Consider the following 6,449-nt stretch of genomic DNA (forward strand, 5'->3'; position numbering starts at 1 on the left):
CCATCCATCAAATGGGCATCTGCCAACTCCGCATTTGTAAACATTCCACTGACTGCAAAACCACGTTCGTGATGAATACTAACCTGTTGATGCTACGTACTGATGTGCTTGATGCTAGTACTGTAGAGCAATGAGTCGCATGTCAACACAAACACCGAAGCCAACATTACATTCCTTCAATTGGGCCAACTGGCGGTGAATCGAGGAAGTACAGTACATACTGACGAAAGTAAAATGAGCTCCAACATGGAAATTAAGCGTTTCCGGACACATGTCCACATAACATCTTTTCTTTATTTGTGTGTGAGGAATGTTTCCCGAAAGTTTGGCCGTAGCTTTTTGTAACACCCTGTAGTGCGCGTAGCCCTTAACGTACCCATTTTACAACCTACTTTTAGTTAACAATTTCATCTTGTTTTGGTCCATACTACCTCCTCCCAAAGTATGGAAATAGCTTTCAAAAGAAGAGAATTGTTTCACAGAACCGAAGATGAAGTGCTGATAGCTCTGAGGTATGTTCAGGGTGTCCAAAAAACATCATAGGAAACTTCCTGGCAGATTAAAACTGTGTGCGCCGACCGAGACTCGAACTCGGGACCTTTGCCTTTCGCGGGCAAGTGCTCTACCAACTGAGCTACCGAAGCACGACTCACGCCCGGTACTCACAGCTTTACTTCTGCCAGTACCTCCTCTCCTACCTTCCAAACTTTAGAGAAGCTCTCCTGCGAACCTTGCAGAACTAGCACTCCTGTAAGAAAGGATACTGCGGAGACATGGCTTAGCCACAGCCTGGGGGATGTTTTGCAGAATGAGAAAGGTAGGAGACGAGGTACTGGCAGAAGTAAAGCTGTGAGACCGGGCGTGAGTCGTGCTTCGGTAGCTCAGATGGTAGAGCACTCGCCCGCGAAAGGCAAAGGTCCCGAGTTCGAGTCTCGGTCGGCGCACACAGTTTTAATCTGCCAGGAAGTTTCATATCAGCGCACACTCCGCTGCAGAGTGAAAATCTCATTCTGGAAACATCATAGGAAGTAAGCGATCGTGGTGGGAAAAGAAGACAATGTGCAATAACATGAACCCTATCTTACTGAATACAGATATGAATGAAACTTAATGTGCAAGATGATAGAAATGTTCACCGAGCCTGCTTCAGTAGGATACGGCCGGTTCAGAAACTCTGTCACAACGTCATAACGCGCTTGAGTGTGGCGGACTCAATTGCTTCAGTCTCAGTTCTTATGGACGATTTCAGGACCTCTAGTGACTTCGGGGACTCCTATACTCTGTCCATGATCTAACCCCATAAAATAAGTCGTAAGGATTGAGTTCGGACTGCATGGGGGCAACACTATCCCGTGCCCCGTGTATTTCTCTACATCCAGAGTAATCAATCGATCACCCGTTTCAAGCCGCGTGAAAACGTCGTGTTGAGACGGCCCGCTTGTGAACCAAAGTGCCGCGCCAGTAACTCTCGATACGTCACTCCTGTGATCTTAATCATTCAACAGAAACGGGCCTCATCACTGAGCCAGATCTTGTGTTCAGTGATGGCACAGTTTTCCAAGTCCCTCGATCATGCGGTTTGTGAAGTCTCTCCTCCGCACAGTGTCCCCCTCCTTGAGTCACTGGCACATTTGGATCTTGTAAGGGAGACAACCCAACCGCTTTCGTGAGCCTCTATAGTGATGTTTTGGATCTGTTTAACTGTTGGGACGCCTGTCGAGTGGATGTGGCTGGTTGATCCTCAAAGAATTCGCGGATACACTCTCTGGTGTCACCGGTTTCGACTGTGATTTTCGTCCCGACGCCTTGCTTCTTGCATCCCAGACACTCCCGGTGGATTCAGATCTGGTCATCGACTTGTCAACTATGAAAATCAGTGTGAGATGAGGATCAGACCATCGACCATCTCATGGCTGTAAAATCACTGCGACTTTGGAGTGCTGTAACTTAACACGCGATAACTACTTTCATGCTCATAAATTAAGAATAATGTTGACACATGGTGAAACAACGCTCTGGTGGGCGGTTTGCGGGTTTAAATCACCTCGAGGTATGACCTTGCGGTGCATTTGACCTGCGGTCGTCGCACGGTGGCGCTGGCAGCATTCCACATACGCAGAGGTGTTTTGGTGCATGTCAGAGGACGGTACAGCGAGTAAATGTGCAGACGCTTTCAGACGTGCTAATGGTGACTGTGTGTTGAAAATGGCTCAAAGAACACATATTGATGACGTTATGAGTGGTAGAATGGTAGGGTGACTGGAGGCTGGTCAAACACAGCAGGTCGTAGCACAGGCCCTCTGTGTGCCACAAAGCGTGATCTCAAGATTATGGCAACGATTCCAGCAGACAGGAAACGTGTCCAGGCGCTACAGAACGAGACGTCCACAGTGTAAAACACCACAAGAAGACCGATACCTCACCATCAGTGCCCGCAGACGGCCATGGAGTACTGCAAGTAGCCTTGCTCGGGACCTTACATGGTGGTTGGTGATCATATCGCATACCGATTTCGTGGTACATGCGCAGGAACAGTGGCGTTTTGTAGCACATGTGTTTCGGGACGGTTTTCTCAACCTATCACCAATACCGTAGACTTACAGATCTGTGTTCCCTATGTGCCTATGCTATTAGCGCCAGTTTTGTGTAGTGCCACGTTGTGTGGCACCACATTCTGCAATTATCCTTAATTTATGAGCATGAGTGCACTTCTCTAGCTATCCTTTTCTTTCCGAACTCTGTCAGACACGCTCGTCGAACGGTGACATTACTGCAGTTATTCTCATAACATTTCTTTACAATAAATAATCGTTCTTCCAAAGTAAATAATTCCATATTGCATTTTATTTATTTCCGATAATCAGTCATTTATCTAAAATATCAATACATTGACTCTCGCTAATCCGGCCACTCCTGGTACATATGGGTGCCGGATTAGCGGAAGTGCCGCATTGTTTAGTGTCTGTAATTTATTTTATTCATTTATTTTGTTTTTATTTATTTTGAAAACATAGGGGATATTGTGTACTGTACTTTATTAATCCGAAGGATACAATTTTAAAACACAGAGAACATACTTTATTAAATCAACAAATACATTAACTTTCAAAGAAAACTTACTCCTTGGGTGTATACTGTACATAATTATACAGTCGTATGACTCACCATGAAACATGTCCCTAATTTTTAACTGTCGCAATGATGATACGCGGCGGTGGCATGCTTTATCACGCAACCGCTTTACAAGCATTACATCGGTACTGCGTGTATCTGGTTGCTGGATAATGTACTCCAGGAAGACCTCGGCAGCTTCAGCAGCAGCAGTGTGAGCAATCTTTATGCTCACTTTCATCGTTACTTTCTTGTACGCTTTTGATTATTTCTTCATCTGCTAAAGTTTGGTACGATTCATAGTTTTCCTCGTTCAGCCACTTAGTAACATCTTCATCATCAATTTCTCCTCCTCCTGGAAGGTTGCAGAACATGTCAGTGTACAAAGTAATCGATTATTCCGAATTGACTGGCTCATCGGCGTGGTGGCCGAGAGGCTCTAGACGCTTCAGTCCGGAACCGCGCGGCTGCTACGGCCGCACGTTCGAATCCTGCCTCGGGCATGGATGTGTGTGATGTCCTTAGGTTAGTTAGGTTTAAGTAATTCTAAGTCCAGGGGACTGATGACCTCAGATGTTAAGTCCCATAGTGCTCAGAGCCATTTGAACCATTTGACTGGCTCATCGCTATCACTCACTACTGGATCCAACTCGGTATCAATGGATGGCCACAATTTTCTCTAGCTCTTCATTATGGTAGCGCTCTCCATTTTATCCCATGCTTCGGCTGCTTGGAAAACAACATCACGTATGTTAACTGCTTTCCACGCTTTCAGCATTGTCTCGATAAAGTCGTTTTCACTTTCGTTCAGCAAGAAGACGAGAAGTGAATGTCGATAATGACGTTTAATCGATTCCAAAATTCCGTGGTCCATAGGCTGAATTAGGGCTGTCACACTGGGTGGGAGAAAGAGTGCTTGCATACAATCGGACTTTGGAGAAACATCTGAAGGGTGATCGGTAGCATTGTCAATTATGAGGATAGCTTTCAGCGTAATCTTTTTCTTATTTAGCTCTTTGCTCACTGGTGGTACAAACGTTTCGTGGAACCATTGAGAGAATATTTGTCTGACAATCCTCGCTTTCTTCTGAGCGCAATAGTGCACTGGTAGAGTACAGTGAGTGTGCTGAAAACAACGTGGATGCTGGGATTTTCCAATCACTATAAGCGGTAGTTTATGACTCCCATTTGCGTTACAGCACGCCATTAATGTTACGCATCGTTTCTGTTGCTTGTAAAGGCGAACTTCCTTCTCGTCCTTGGCAGCTAATGTTTTTGAAGGAAGCATCTTGTAAAAGAGTCCTGCTTCATCAGCATTACACAAGGCATCAGCAGTTAAATCTTCTTCCTCTATTATCTTCCATATCTTGCTTACAAACTCATTAGCATCCTTATCGTTGGCTGAGCGACTTTCACCGCTGACTGTCCGCTGCCAAATGACATGTCGTTTTTTCCAGTTTGATAGCCAACCTTCGCTCGCCGCGAACAAGTTACTACCGCCAAGTTGTTTGTTACATGTAGCTGCTTTTTCCTTTACAATCGGGCCACGGACTGGAATTCATTTACTGCGTTGTCGTCTATAAACAGCTACGTCCAGTTCTTCATTCTCGCTCTTTCGCACAACCTTCAGTTTCCCCAACTCACTATCCATTTGTGTTGAGTACTGTCGAATAACATTTTTTTAATGTAATAAATAGTTGTTCGGGCAACACTGAAATCAGCAGCAATGGCTTTCTACGAAGAACGTCGATTTAAGTTATCTAAAATTTCGAGTTTCTGCTTCAGGTCTAGCGCAACGTGTTTCCTTTTAGAAAACGTGATTCCTAACTGTAAAGAAAGCTACAAATTCAAACACAGTATATAAAGCAATGTTTAACTAAGCATTGTTGCGCACGATAATTCATTGTGCACGTGGTTTTAGATGTGCGGGGTTACTGAGAGGCCGAACTACTGAGGGCCGAAAGTCTAGTGTGCATGTGATGTTACATATGCAAGAATTATAACAGTACATATGAAATCAGGAAATTAACATACTATCATGTTTGTTCGACTACCCAGTATTTTAGAGACCATGTTTACTAGGCGTTTTTGGCTTTGAATGATCTTTCCTGTCATATCCCTGAATACTGACCATGTCTCCTGGGACACACCATACACAAACTTGTTATGGGCGAACTGTGGTTAGGCAACACTGTGGCAAAACTATAGTAACAGTGACTGACAACAATTTAGAATGGTTCAAATGGCTCAGAGCACTATAGGACTTAACATCTGAGGTCATCAGTCCCCTAGACTTAGAACTACTTAAACCTAACTCACCTAAGGACATCACACACATCCATGTCCGAGGCACGATTCGAACCTGCGACCGTAGCAGCAGCGCGGTTCCGGACTAAAGCGCCAAGAACTGCTTGGCCACACCGGCCGGCCAACAATTTAGAATAATCTATTCATAGACTCTTTACAAATAACCCCTGAAACGCCCGCTAACTCACGCAGGGCTAACATGTAATTAGGATTGTGGAAAGGGCCAAGGGAGTTGCGGCCGTATTCATTCAAAATTGTAATTTGTTATCATTTAGTTCACATATACACTTTTGAAAGAATTAAATTTGCTTCGCGGCTGAAGGCCTCCAAACAGATACTTTAGAATAAGTTCAATTTTGAAAAGACATGACACAAAGTTAAATTTACGAATAAGATAAATCGTATACATATATGAGATCAGCATGCGGAACGGCTGAAGACCGGCGTATTAAATATTCAAAATTCCAAACATACTATGATGATTACTGCAGGCAAAAGGCCACAATGTTTTAAGATGCTAACAGGGCTGATGGCCCACAAGGTGCACAGAAAGAGATAAACAAACGCGATAAGATGGCTGAAGGCCGCATAGTTAAATTCTGCAAATTAAGGAAATATATATTGCAACAATCGGTAAAACAATACATTAAGTTTAAAAACTTCCTTTTGCAACACCAACGGCGGAAGGCCCACAATAACTTGTAAATTCTTTCAGAGGAAATTACAAGAGCAGAAGGCGATAATGTTTGGACTTGAAGGAAACTCTGAGAACATGTTTCCAGAGCTGAAGGCCCACAACTAACCTTGTCAAATTAAAAATATGAAATACAGTTACATCACAACAACATTAACACTGCCAAAAGGATAATTAGGACAACGGCACTCAGGATTCGTCCGAACCCAACCAAGGGACAGTCACGGACCGACCGACAACCCGCTTGCTTGCCACGACGGAGTACAGGAGAATTCAAGGCCCCAAAAAATTTACAAGTATCACTATCCCCAAACAAACGCATATGTGAACTGAGCTG

At 44.1% G+C, this 6,449-nt stretch overlaps 1 non-coding gene across 1 annotated transcript; it reads right to left on the reverse strand.

The window, feature by feature from the left end:
* Nucleotides 1-570: 570 nt before the first annotated feature.
* Trnas-cga (transfer RNA serine (anticodon CGA)) lies at nt 571-644 on the reverse strand. Its single transcript has one exon. It is a non-coding gene; the product is annotated as a tRNA-Ser (tRNA).
* Between the last annotated feature and the right edge of the window lie 5,805 nt (nt 645-6,449).

The sequence above is a fragment of the Schistocerca nitens genome, chromosome 12, assembly GCF_023898315.1.
Source record: "Schistocerca nitens isolate TAMUIC-IGC-003100 chromosome 12, iqSchNite1.1, whole genome shotgun sequence".
Taxonomy (NCBI): domain Eukaryota; kingdom Metazoa; phylum Arthropoda; class Insecta; order Orthoptera; family Acrididae; genus Schistocerca; species Schistocerca nitens.